The sequence below is a fragment of the Eptatretus burgeri genome, chromosome 9, assembly GCF_056783735.1.
Source record: "Eptatretus burgeri isolate ZD-2024b chromosome 9, Ebu_testis_v1, whole genome shotgun sequence".
Taxonomy (NCBI): domain Eukaryota; kingdom Metazoa; phylum Chordata; class Myxini; order Myxiniformes; family Myxinidae; genus Eptatretus; species Eptatretus burgeri.
The window spans coordinates 85,559,915-85,574,842 of record NC_140969.1 but is presented as its reverse complement, the minus strand read 5'-3'; the positions used below and the strand labels follow the sequence as shown (position 1 = coordinate 85,574,842).

Below are 14,928 nucleotides of genomic sequence, written 5' to 3'. Positions count from 1 at the left end.
CTTTCAAAATTTTCACCTTTTATTGTATCATAGCCTGGAATTAAATAGCATTAAATCAAACTTTTTCCACCTTTATTTACAGATCGTAACCCACAACTTCCAAGTGAAAAACAAATTCTACTAATTTCAGGTTAATTAAAAATACACAACTAGAATTTCTTGGTTGGATAAATGTCCACCCCCCTTATAAAAGCAATTGTAAAGTAGAAGGGCACTTGGTAGAGCGCATACCTTCGCCACGCAATGCCTGATCAACGAGAACATATCTGGCCCAATACATTTTTGAAATATTGTGCTATATATCGTTTTTGAGCACTATCTCTCAATGGTGAAGAATCACTTTAAAAATTATAGTTATCGGATCCGGATTCGGATCTTCACCAACATCGAATCAATTTGTCAAGGTCACACACCCAACGTGTCCACCAAGTTTCATCCAAATCCGTCCACAACTTTTTGAGATATCGTGCTACATATCAGTTTAACCCTATCGCTCAATGGTGAAGAATCACTTTTAAAATTATCAGATCTGGATGCAGATCTTCACCGAAATCGAAGAAATTTGTCGTGGTCACACACCCAACCTGTCCACCAAGTTTCGTCCAAATCTGTGCACAACTTTATGAGATATCATGCGATATATAGGTTTAGCACTATCTCTCAATGGGGAAAGAATCATTTAAAAATTATCAGATCTGGATCCGGATCCGGATCTTCACCAAAATTGAATCAATTCTTCCTTGTCACCCCCCCCCCCAACCTGTGCACCAAGTTTCATCCGAATCCGTCCACAACTTTTTGAGATATCGTGCTGTCTATCATTTTTGCCCCAATCTCTCAATGATGAAGACTCACTTAAAAAATTCTACTAGTCGGATCCAGATCCAGATTTTCACCAAAAGCTAATCAGTTCATCCTTGTCACACACCCAATCTGTCTACAAAATTTCATCCAGATCAGACAAACAGAAAGGGGTGAAAACACAACCTCCTTCACACCTTCGGTGGTAGAGGTAATTAGCTCAGGTGTAACCAATCACCTTCAAAATCACATACCAAGTTAACCGCCTCCAACTGTGTTAAATTGTAGTGATTGATTGTTTCAGAATAAAATCAGCTGTTCCTTTAGGTTTCCTCTGCTGGGTTGTGCATTTCACAGCAAAGACTGAACCATGAGCACCAAAGAGCTTTCAAAAGACCTCCAGGATAAAGTTGTGGAAAGGCACAGATCAGGGGGATGGGTATAAAATATTTCAAAGACCTTGAATATCCCTTGGAGCACAGTCAAAACGATCATTAAGAAGTGGAAGGCGTATGGTACCACCAAGAACCTACATAGATCAAGCCGTCCTCCAAACTGGATGACCAAGCAAGGAGGAGATTGATCAGCGAGGCCACCAATAGGCCAATGACAACTTTGAAAGAGCTACATGCCTTTATGGCAAAGACTGGTCATGGTGTGCATGTGACAATATCCCAAACACTCCACAGGTCTGACCTGTACCGTCGGGTGACAAGGAAGCCTTTATTCAAAAAAGCCCACCTTGAGTCCCATTTGAGATATGCAAAAAAAACTCCAGAGATTCTGAAGCCATCTGGCAAAACGTTTTGTGGTCTGACGAAACAGGATAGAACTTTTTGGCCAAAATGCAAAATGTTACATTTGGCGCAAACCCAACAAAGCACATCACCCAAAGAACACCATCCCAACTATGAAGCATGGTGGTGGCAGCATCATGTTCAGGGAATGTTTCTCATCAGCAGGAACTGGAGCACTTGTCAAGATAGAAGGGAAAATGGATGGAGCAAAATATAGAAAAAAAAAAATTGAGGAAAATGTGCTGCCCTCTGCAAGAAAGCTGAAATTTGGACGGAAGTTCACCTTTTAGCATGACAACAACCCAAAGCACACAACCAAAGCTATACGAGCGGCTAAGGAACAAAAAGATAAATGTCCTTGAGTGGCCCAGTCAGAGCCCCGACCTAAATCCAATCGAAAATCTGTGGCATGACTTGAAGATTGCTGTCCATCAATGCTCCCCATGCAACTTGACTGAGCTTGAACCGTTTTGTCCAGAAGAATGGGCAAATGTTGCCCAATCAAGGTGTACAAGTTGGTAGAGACCGATCCCAACAGACTCACAGCTGTAATTGCTGTTAATGGTGCTTCCACCAAGTATTAACTCATGGGGGTGGACACTTATCCAACCAAGATATTCTAGTCTTGTATTTTTAATTAATTTTCAAAGATTTGTAGAATTTGATTTTCACTTGGAAGTTGTGGATGAGGAAATGTAAATAAAGGTGAAAAAAAGTCTGATTTAATGCAATTTAATTCCAGGCTATAAGGCAACAAAAGGTGAAAATTTTGAAAGGGAATGTAGACTTTCTATAGGCACTGTGTATATATATATATATATATATATATATATATATATATATATATATATATATATATATATATATATATATATATGTATATATGTATATATATATATATAGTTGCGGTTTTCGCGCCCGCCGGCGTGCGAACGGCCACGTAACTCGAATCGCGGCACGTCGCCCACCGGACGGACAATCCAGTCGTGACCCTCTCGGACTAACGCCGGGAACCAGTCACGGGTGGACCTTTCGGTCTCACCGCGATCGAGCCAATCAGCCCCCGCGTGGGATAGGGTTGCTCGCCAAATTCGAACTACCTAAGTACCCACGCGGAGGGTAGACCGGGCGATCGCACCTCGCCGCAGGTCGACTTCGGACACGGGCCACTTAAGCGACCCGTTCCGTACTATCAGAATAACCGAGCGGTGTTATCGTCGACCTCGACGGTTCGATTAATTATCGGGCGTATTCAGCCCACTACCAACCCTTTACGTGAAGCAAGATGGGGATTCAATGGAGGAAAAGACGAAGCGAAGCGGGAGAACAGTTCAACAATAAAGCACATTTATTCGCGACGAACGGAAAGCACACAAATACAATTCCACCAAATGCACACAAACAAAAGAAAACACAATTCCATTTACACAAAAAGCAAACATAAAAGTGAAAACACAGTGCAGAGCTAATACCGACTACCGAGCACACGGCAACACTTATACAATTCTACTTCACAGACGGCGCCGACAACACATACCCAAAACCAAGGAAAAGAACATCCCCAAGAATGAGGCAGGCCTGAGGCCGAGACCGGGTCGGGCCTACCCGTCTGGTGATGAGACGCGGAGCGGCGATGGCCCCGCAACCCGCGGGCCTCGTAGACAGTGCCTGGCAGGGGGTGGGAACGGGGCCCCCTTGGTCGCACTATCTCAGCGCGGGGGGAAACAGGAGGGGGTTGCTGATGCTCGGGGTATAGAGGATCTTTATTATCCCTGGTGTGCGTCTCCACCTCGGCCAGGTCGCGCTGCCGGCCTCCCTCGGGCGTGCACCTCCTGGCACCGACGCGAGCACCCCCTCCCTCGTCCGACTCTCTTCAGCTTCTCCAGCCACTGCAGGCTTCGGGCTCCAGACTTCTTTCGTTCTCGTTCTCGTTCGTTCCGACTCCTTCTCGTTCTCGTTTGCGACTCTCCTGACTGACGAACACCGTCCTTTTATCCCCCCGTAACTTCGCCTTTGACCCCCTCCCTTTGACCTTTCACCTCGCTCCCCATTGGCCCGAGAAAAAGTGGGCGTGAAGGCTTTTTCATCCACAAATTTGCATATATCGATCGTTCTGGAGGCGGGGCCAAATCGCCCCTCGCTCACCGATTGGACGGCAAAAAGTGGGCGTGTGTCGTTTTTGATCCGTTTTTGAAGCACAAAATCCGTGATTTTGTACACGCTGTTCGACGCGCGTTCTGCATGAGTCCAACACCGGTACCCACAGCGGGGCAAGAACGGTGGCGATGCTACGGTTGTGAGGTGTGCGTGAAGGTCGTGGCGGTTGTGGTGAAGCGGTGGTTGTGGTCGGTGGTTGATGTTGTGGTTGTGATCATGGCGGTTGGTCCAAAATAAAGATAGTAAAAGAAAAACGGCTATCCTGAAGAGTCGCAGCTCGCATAAATGACATGTATTCCCACTAGACAACGGGTTTGGGCCTAACTACACATGCACTTACCGAGATACCTCACTTAAGGGACCTGAATGGTGGTTTGCGAATTTGGTAACCACAACACTACCCCCTTCCCTTTTTACAGACTCGTCCCGAGTCGTCAAATTTTCGTGTGCCATCATGTGTAGTTTTCCCCTAGTACACTTTACCTACGGATCCCTGAGTGCGACATTCATGGTATTCGTGTCCCCAAAATAAATAACCTGAGGGCTGCGTAACTACCTAAACAAACTCACTCACACGGACGACTTAAATAAAATTGCCGGCGCTAAGACAAACATGCCGGGGGCGCACTCATATGTACAGTACATCTTAACCTTAACTTACAAATTTTACACTAAACCATGGCCCAGGATCATTGAACTCTGCAAAAAGAAAGCAGTTAGCAGGGAGCCAGGCTGCCCGCATGCAGTCTCTGGCTCAAACAATGCAGGTGACAGGGAACGTGGCTGGCTGCTCACACGCAGTCCAAGGCCTTCCCTTTTGAACTGAACTCAGTGAACCACAACGGTGCTTGGGCTGCACAACGCAGTCTCCGTGCCAGCTCAAGTGGCACACGCAATGAACACAACGAATGGATGCATGAACGGTTTGAACTGAATGCAGTGAACCACAACGGTGCATGGGCTGCACAACGCAGTCCCCGTGCCAGCTCAAGTGGCACACGCAATGAGCACAACGAATGGATGGATGAATGGATGGACGCAAACACGGTGCACGGGCCGCCACTGCAGGCCCGTGTTGTAGCTGCCAACAGGGCAGTTCTCGCAGCTTGCAAACTGTTGCCTTGATCCTGGCGCACATGGAAATGAACAGGGGGGGGGGGCAAAGCAAAAATTGAACGGGGCTGGTGAACGTGGGCAGTGGGCATGGCATGGCAAAGGTGAGCAGGCAAACACAGCCCGCAGAAGAAGGCCGCTGCAGGCAAACACAGCCCGCAGATGAACTGGCCGGCACAGGCCTTGAAGAAAAAAACAGCCAGCCGGCAGACGAAGTGGGCCGGCACAGGCCTTGCAGCACACAGCCAGCAGATGAAGCTGGCCAGCTTTTGCCGTTCAGTGGAGGTTGGTGGAGGGAGTGCGGTGGTGCTGGCCACTTGGAAGGCGGGCTCGGACCTACCTTCCTGTCTCCCTCCCACCTATCGCCTTTGCCTGTCACTGTACATACCCACTCCCTTAATTTGTCAAACCCCAATTTAGCCCCAACTTATTTTTTTTTTGTTGTTTTTATTTTTACTTCCCCACTATAAATCGTCCCCTAACCCCCTTTATCGTCTTTGTTCGGCTAACCTATCCTGTCACCTAGCCTACTCCCAACCCCTACGTTCCCTCCCCGGAGGGGAACAAGGGAGAGCTAACGTCCTGTGTCGAGGCCCAACTCAAGCCTCAGAATGGCCTCCCCAGAGTTCGGCGATCTTAACACCAAGTGGGTCCAGCGGCCCACAACGACAGCGAGGGGATGGATGGTGCGGAGGGGTACATCTCCTAATCTACCCTAACCATTTAACTGCTAAACTACCCCGGGGCTTTCAACAAGCGCCTCTCGCTTAAACTATTGGTTCTAACAACCCAGATTCCCGTCGCCTGTGTTGGTGTCCTCACAATTTCGGGCCTCGCCCCCCAATTTTCTCTCCGTGCCCTCACACGGTCTCCTGGCTGGGACACGTGGCTCCCTTTGGCAGGCACGACCCTCTGCCGAATCTCCCGCTATGGCACCCCCGGGCACTACACTGCCTCCGAGCCTACCAGCTCCCTAACACCGGGGAGTGCCCCCATGGCACCTCCCCTGAAACGCACACGTGGCAGGCCGGCCTCCCGGGCCCCTTTCCGAGGGTCACCCGTGCCCACAACACTGCCCACGCGGCTAATGGCGCCCCGGGCCCCCGCACCAAGCAGGCGCACCCGTGCCCACTACTCTATCCCGGCCCCCCATGGGCCCATGGCCTACCGCGGCCGACTAGCCTGGTGCCCGGGGTACCCACTCAGCGATACTCACCTTTCGCAGCCACGCTCCCAAGCCCGTCAACAGGGCTCCTGCACCCCTCCAAATGGGTCTCGAGCCTACTTTCCCACCAACAACAAAACGACCTCCATTTTTCAATTTGACTAACCCAGCTAACTCACTCTACACTGACCCCGGGGTCCCTTGGGCGGGAGTCACTCCTCCCCCCAATCACTCATCGCACCATGCATTCCCCATTCACTCCACTCACACAGACCCGCTGGCCTCACTCACTCAACAAGTACTCACCTCACAACTCACCAACTCTTCAACACACACACCACTGAACTCTGCCATCCTTCTAACTACCTCCCCAAACTAACTCGTGCTCCCACGTCGTCCCTTAAACTACAGCACGTTCCTTTTAACCTACGTAGCTAAACTACGTCCCCTCTACACATCCACAAGTCTGTCTCTGTCTTCAAATAATCCCATTAATCAATTTCCCCACCTAAATCTGGCTACAATCCCTCTAACTAATCCATTCCACGGACTCCATGAGGACTTATCCCTGCCCCATGAGGTCGGTCTAACTAAGCTAACCCTTCCCCCTAACTAGTTTCCATCCTGTGCCCAGGGTAAGAGGGTCTTTCACCCCTTGCCCAGGAATCCTGTGCACCCGAAAGTGAGGCTTGCTTTTTTTTTTTTTTTCCATGCGCAGCACCTGCGCGGCAACTCAGAGCTCGCGCACTTTGCACCTGCCCGTGACGTCATGCAGCTGCACGTGTTCCTCGTCCCTCCTTGGACGGTACCATCCGGCAGAGATACCCCTCCTGCCGGATTCCAACCCCACGTGCAGCCATGACGTCACCATGCGCATAAAAAAAAAACACAAGCCACACGTCTCGAGGGGTTCCCCACGCGAACACATGTGCTTTGCCCGTTGGAGCTTAACACACACGATCGCGTGGAGAACCCGTCCGGTCCAAATCCATTTACCTGCCTAACTTTGTCCGTCCGCGGGATCAGCAAATCCACCGCGTGCGTTTCCGGACCGGGACTTCACTCTCGCAAGCGAGCACGTGGTGGTCTCGTGCGTTGCACAGCACGAACCGCGTGCTCACTGCTGGGTGAACCCGGCACGGTCCTCGAAACAACTACAGCCGCTACTCGGCTTTCTTTCTTCTCATGTCGCCTTCGTCGTCGCCATTCAACCCACGCACACCTGCGTGTTACGACGCACACAGTCCACTCCATCACATTCACACCGGGAGACGCGGCTGCGTGCTCCCGCATGCCAACCGACATCTCCCTTACATACCGCTCTCTCACACACACGGTCTCCCTGGCACACAGCGACCTTGCACACGGCCGTTCACTCACGCGTGCCTCACTACTCACACAAACCATACTACTCACACGTGGTGCTCTATTCACTCGCGCGGGGGCACTCACCCGCGGTGCCTCACCCACACACGCGAGGGAACTCAACCGCTGTGCCTCATCCACACACCGTGCCTCACTCATACACGCGGGGGCACTCACCCGCGGTACCTCACTCATACACACGGCGACACTCACACACGCGGTCTCTTCCACACAACGTCCCTCACTCATACACGCGGGGGCACTCACCCGCGGTTCCTCACTCATACTGGCCGTTTCACTCACACACACGGCCTCTTCCACACACGGTTCCTCATCCACACACGGTGCCTCATCCAAACACGGCGTGCTGGGAAGCACGCACTCCAGCACCATCGCCACCACACCACTCACACACGGGGTCGCTTCCACACACGGGGACGCACTCACGCCTTGCACCACACACACAGGGACAACTACACTGGGGATTCGTGTCCCCACAAGGGTCTCCGGGGCCTCTATACCCCCCAAGCTCTCCGTGCACCCGTCCACAGCACTCGTCCCCTCAACCTCGCAAAACACGACCGAACTCACCTGGTCGTGACTCGCCTCAAGGGGGCATACTCCCTCCCCTCGTTCCTGGAGGAGGCCATCCCGCTGCTCGCACCGGGTCCCTACACGCTCCGCGAGCTCACCCCCATTATCCTCCACTACCTCCGTGTGTGTGTGTGCGTCACTTACCCCATCTTCATCGTGTAGTCTTCCCTCTATCGTTTCTGTCTCCCGTGTCTCTGCCAACTCTTCACCCTTTACCTCCCTTGTCTCAACTATTATTATTTCCTTTGTCGTCACCTCGTGTCTCGTCTCACACGTTTTGGTCTCCCCATTTAATTTTTCCCTTTCGGTCATCGTCACGACCCTCGCCCAACACGTTCCACGAATTATTTTTTCACCCGCCTCCACCGCGGGCCTGTCAGCCGTTGCACCCCCATCCAGCTCGTTTGCTCCCACACGTGGAGTCGCCATTTTTATCTCCCCGGTCACGGCCTTCATGCCCGCCTGCAGGCATCGGCCCATGTTCTGCGTCTCACCCCGTAGCTCTTTGATTTCCTCCTTCATGTTTGTTTCCATTCCGTTCATTTTTGTATCCATCTTTTCGTTTATTTGTTGTGTATTCGCATCCATCGTCGTTTTCACTTCATTTGTATTTGTATCCATCTTTTCGTTCATGCCTTTCATTTCGTTTTTCATTTCATTTTTCATTTCATTTGTATTTGTATCCATCGTCGTTTTCACTTCATTCATTTGTTTGTTCATTGCCGCCAGCATGGCGCATAGCTGGGCCATGTTGGATGCACTCAGCTGAGCCGTTTCGGCAAGGGTTGGAGAAGGGTCTTGGTGGAGAGGGGGGGGGAGGTGTCATACACTGCGGCCGCTGCCGCACCCATTTCAGGTTCTGGGTTCAGTTGGGCGAGTCCGTGTTCCTGCACAATCAACATTTCCTGCTCGGGGATTCCATCCTGGACCATGGACTCTACATTATTACACATATACATTTCTAATACCCCCGGCTCCCGCTCGCCTTGAGACGCCATCTTGCTTCTCGTGAAGGGTTAATTTGCTCGCTCGTAATTTTGAGGGAATCGGGGGTCGCTTCTCTCACCCCTGGACCGATTCCCGTGAATTTAGCCGGAGACAGGAGAGCCCGTTTTCCTGTTCTCCGATACCAGTGCCGCGAGGAGGGCGATGAATTTGTATCGCACGACCTGACACCAGTGTTGCGGTTTTCGCGCCCGCCGGCGTGCGAACGGCCACGTAACTCGAATCGCGGCACGTCGCCCACCGGACGGACAATCCAGTCGTGACCCTCTCGGACTAACGCCGGGAACCAGTCACGGGTGGACCTTTCGGTCTCACCGCGATCGAGCCAATCAGCCCCCGCGTGGGATAGGGTTGCTCGCCAAATTCGAACTACCTAAGTACCCACGCGGAGGGTAGACCGGGCGATCGCACCTCGCCGCAGGTCGACTTCGGACACGGGCCACTTAAGCGACCCGTTCCGTACTATCAGAATAACCGAGCGGTGTTATCGTCGACCTCGACGGTTCGATTAATTATCGGGCGTATTCAGCCCACTACCAACCCTTTACGTGAAGCAAGATGGGGATTCAATGGAGGAAAAGACGAAGCGAAGCGGGAGAACAGTTCAACAATAAAGCACATTTATTCGCGACGAACGGAAAGCACACAAATACAATTCCACCAAATGCACACAAACAAAAGAAAACACAATTCCATTTACACAAAAAGCAAACATAAAAGTGAAAACACAGTGCAGAGCTAATACCGACTACCGAGCACACGGCAACACTTATACAATTCTACTTCACAGACGGCGCCGACAACACATACCCAAAACCAAGGAAAAGAACATCCCCAAGAATGAGGCAGGCCTGAGGCCGAGACCGGGTCGGGCCTACCCGTCTGGTGATGAGACGCGGAGCGGCGATGGCCCCGCAACCCGCGGGCCTCGTGGACAGTGCCTGGCAGGGGGTGGGAACGGGGCCCCCTTGGTCGCACTATCTCAGCGCGGGGGGAAACAGGAGGGGGTTGCTGATGCTCGGGGTATAGAGGATCTTTATTATCCCTGGTGTGCGTCTCCACCTCGGCCAGGTCGCGCTGCCGGCCTCCCTCGGGCGTGCACCTCCTGGCACCGACGCGAGCACCCCCTCCCTCGTCCGACTCTCTTCAGCTTCTCCAGCCACTGCAGGCTTCGGGCTCCAGACTTCTTTCGTTCTCGTTCTCGTTCTCGTTCTCGTTCGTTCCGACTCCTTCTCGTTCTCGTTTGCGACTCTCCTGACTGACGAACACCGTCCTTTTATCCCCCCCGTAACTTCGCCTTTGACCCCCTCCCTTTGACCTTTCACCTCGCTCCCCATTGGCCCGAGAAAAAGTGGGCGTGAAGGCTTTTTGATCCACAAATTTGCATATATCGATCGTTCTGGAGGCGGGGCCAAATCGCCCCTCGCTCACCGATTGGACGGCAAAAAGTGGGCGTGTGTCGTTTTTGATCCGTTTTTGAAGCACAAAATCCGTGATTTTGTACACGCTGTTCGACGCGCGTTCTGCATGAGTCCAACACCGGTACCCACAGCGGGGCAAGAACGGTGGCGATGCTACGGTTGTGAGGTGTGCGTGAAGGTCGTGGCGGTTGTGGTGAAGCGGTGGTTGTGGTCGGTGGTTGATGTTGTGGTTGTGATCATGGCGGTTGGTCCAAAATAAAGATAGTAAAAGAAAAACGGCTATCCTGAAGAGTCGCAGCTCGCATAAATGACATGTATTCCCACTAGACAACGGGTTTGGGCCTAACTACACATGCACTTACCGAGATACCTCACTTAAGGGACCTGAATGGTGGTTTGCGAATTTGGTAACCACAACAATATATATATATATATATATATATATATATATATATATATATATATATATATATATATACATATGTGAGTTGTCCCCTGGCGTGTGTGTGTGTGTGTGTGTGTGTGTGTGTGTGTGTGTGTGTGTGTGTGTGTGTGTGTGTGTGTGTGTGTGTGTGTGTGTGTGTGTGTGTGTGTGTGTGTGTGTGTGTGTGTGTGTGTGTGTGTATTTACACATTGTGTCACAACATAGTGCAAAGAGTTGGTACATGAGGGTCATCGTGCTACTTAAACGGGAAACACTGACTGCACAATGTTAAATAACATTCATGACAATAATTGCTTTGTGGGCACCAGCAGTGACCACTATTATCGTTGTGTCTGTGTGTCTGTCTGTTTGTGACTCTCTCCAGAGCATAGCTCTGTGACGTTTGATGCGATCTTAATGAAACTTGGAAACAAGCTAGATATCATGGTCCAGTTGTGTCTTTTTGTATGAGGGGCGTCGCACTTCCAGTCAGTTGGGATGATGCCTGTGATCCAAGCAGAACACAGAACTGCATGCAATGACATGAGTACAGCATTTCCACCAGCATTGAGAAGTTCAGCATGGATACCACACCCACTTGAACTTTTTTTTTTCTTCTCGCAATTTCATTTCCTCGAAGCTGTGCGTAATGTCCATAAGTACAACATATAAAAAATCCGATTTGATTTGGTCAATTTTGACGGAAGAGAGGTTTTTACGGTAGGGCTTCCTCAAACTCAATTGTACCTATCGTGGCATTGTTCAATAATGCCCACGAACCATCTCGCCTCCCGGCTTGTAATAATAATAACAATAATAATAAGTACTTACATCTTCAGTGGTTGTGAATCATTTTTGATCAAGAAGTTTTGCATTCACAAGTCAGCCAAACCGTCACGAATGATATCCTGTACAGGCAGGCTGGCTCAATTCAGCACCAGAGACAGCGATTTTCAAAGCAATTTGTCATTTCATTAACACTCTTGTTCCTCGTCTTTTGCTTCCAACTGAATCTACCCGAGTACCTCCCATAAGAGACTAGTTTGGCCTGAAGGCATGAAAGTAAATCCACAACTAATAAAAGCAATAATAATATTAATACGAGTTCCCTTTATGCGAACCTCAACGCAGAAGACCATTTGGTCCATCATCGCCTGTCACAATGGTTGCAACATATGGTGGTTTGTTCATACTCTCTCCTTTTTTAATTGCTGAACGGTAAGCAAGGAAGCAGCGCATACCATTTTAAAAAGTCTTTGCTATGATTCGGCCAGGATTCGAACCACCAACCTCCCAGACTCACAGTGGTCCTTCGAATCAATAACCACCGATTCTGGTCGATTTATAGTTTTCTAAGCATCATAAACCTCTTAAACGTTCATCATCGAATGACATTATGAAGCTTTGCCGCGTTTTCCACATATCCAACAGATGAGCATGCGAAGGGCAGGCTCGTCACGTCGTGTCACACACTTTGTACAACATGGTGCGTAACCTACAAGCGGCATAATGAACCTGCACGGCAGGGAACTTAATGGATCCTTAACCGGGAAGCTCTCAATTTGATGGAGATTGCCGGGGGGGGGGGGGGAACCTTCAACCCAGTGCAGCAACACCTTGGGAGGGCTTTCTCTACCGACTGCGATGCTATTCGTGGGAAGAACCTGCTTGAAGATCCTGACCATCCATGGCCGTTAATATTTCGGGTCCTGTTGTAACATCACCATAATGCCGGACTGCAAAGCCCGACACCGAAAGGTCGAGGTCGGGTCAAGGAGCTCGTTGGTAGGTGCATCCAAGAAGTGATCAAGCAGAAGAGGGACGTGATCGAAGATGTTGGAAAATGCTGGTAACAAACACTCCATAGGCCATATACCACCCGCAATTAAATAAATTATCCATTATTATAATAATAATAGCAAACAACATCCTGTGATAACATCACAATAGCATCGTTATGATAGCAAAACAATGTCGACTGTAAAATCAAGATAACATTTATAATGACAAGTTGAATATGTTGTGAATAAAAACAAATAAAAGTTACCTTGAAAACCGTCCGCCCGTCAGGCTCGCCCCGGACCCGCCTCATGAGGCGTCCACAAAGAAGTCTTTGGCGCTGGACATGGCGGATAATGGAGCAGCAAGAACCGATTACACGCTTCTGCTTGGTCCTCTGTTTGTTTCCGTGAGGAAACACACCGGTGTAGATCCGCCTGTGATACGCTTTAATAAAATAGAACCGTCTGACCGGCGGCTGATTCGTTTGCCAAATAAGGGCATCTGTGATCACGTGGGCATTCCTGACCAATAAGGAATGCGGGATTATCGCACCACGTTAAAATTCATGTTTTTCATGCTAATGAGTCTGGATTCGAGTTCCGTTACAAGGCAGCGTATCGGGCGGTTATATCCATAGCAACGAAACCATCGTTTGGCCATTGTACGGACCAAAACCAAGACGACAGCCTCTGCTAGAGATCGATATAATCTTTCATCATCCTGCAAAAGGACGTGATACGCGTGCATTTGTCATTTTATTAGAATCCATTGTATTATTTATAGATACAATCAATGTTATGGAGCTTTTCAATCTCTCCATTTCAAGTAATTGTATATTTTATATCAATGGATCAATGTAAGGGAGGTTTTATAGCACATATATAAAATGATATCATTCGTTGTCCATACAGTAATATATAAATATGTACACACACATATATATATATATATATATATATATATATATATATATATATATATATATATATATATATATACACATACAAATATACACTAGCAGGGGTACTCACACCTTGTGCAAAAGGAATTTAGAGTTTATAAAAAGAGAGCCAGGTACCATCACATATAATTTAGCAGGCATACTATAATAATAATAATAATAATAATAATAATAATAATAATAATAACAATAATGTAACTATTAATACAACATATACAATATTATATTTTATATAAAATAACAGGCAAAACAAGAAATAAATATGATACAATAAGGCAATCAAAATTAAGAACAATTACAGCACCATAGTCCCAAGAAGGAAGCCAGACATAACAATACATGCACACGCACACACGCACACACACATTTACATACATAAATACACATACATACATACACACACACAAACACAGATATATTATGTACTGACTGGTAAGTACTTACAAAAGCTATTTTATTTGAAGTTATAACCTTCATTTATAGACAATTTACTGATTTCCCAACTGCCCAGATCATCAGCTCGGTACCGTTTTTCATCGAGGTTTCGATCTTTTCAACCCAGAACCTCTCCAAATGGCGGATCCACAACCCCGGTCACCGGTCCACATCAGTAGATTACTCAACATCAATGGACCCACAACCTCAAAGTTATGGCCAGTCAGTCAACACAGCGATACAATGTCCTCATTCAAACTTATTTAATTATCACTTTTATTTAAAGTATTACTACATTTCAATAACTTTAACCATACATCACTTTGTATGATAATATATTAAGTGATAAACACTTTACCTTGTGGACATGTCCATTACACCGCACCTCCATCTAACCATAGACTCAAACTGTCATTCAAATATTCAAACTGTCATTAACAACCAATTTTAACATGCTGCACTGCGTATCCGAGCAACCACCAATAAATTATTTTGATGCTTATTTATAAATAATACTTATTTAATATCAAAATACCTCCTTTATTTAATACATCCTAAATATATAGTATACATATATACATTCTCTGTCTCTGTCTGTCTCGTGCAGCCTGTGGCTGCTGGTTGCATCATTGGTTGGGACATGGCTATGCCGCTGATGCAGTGTCCCCCTTACCAGTACACTGGTACTCATTTTGCCGACCTCGGAAGGATGACAAGCTGAGTCAACCTCCTGGTGTATTTTAATTCAGCGGCCAACGGGGCTTGAACTCAGGACCCGAGGATCCCAAGCCACTACCCTAACCACTAAGCCAACACCAGGCTATACATACATTGATGAGCCAAAACATAATGACCACCTGCCTAATATGCTGTTAGTCCTCTGTGTGCCGCCAAAACAGCATCGACCC

At 48.5% G+C, this 14,928-nt stretch overlaps 1 protein-coding gene across 2 annotated transcripts in view; it reads right to left on the bottom strand.

Moving 5' to 3' along the window:
• LOC147020518 (1-phosphatidylinositol 4,5-bisphosphate phosphodiesterase beta-4-like) overlaps positions 1 to 13,147 on the bottom strand; it is a 176,701-nt gene extending 163,554 nt beyond the window's left edge. Inside the window, exon 1 of one of the 2 annotated variants that reach the window (XM_085895918.1) lies at positions 12,890 to 13,147. The gene's annotated coding sequence lies outside the window, so the exon portion shown is untranslated. The remainder of the gene's footprint in view (positions 1 to 12,889) is intronic. The other variant, XM_085895916.1, reaches the window with a different exon arrangement.
• Between the last annotated feature and the right edge of the window lie 1,781 nt (positions 13,148 to 14,928).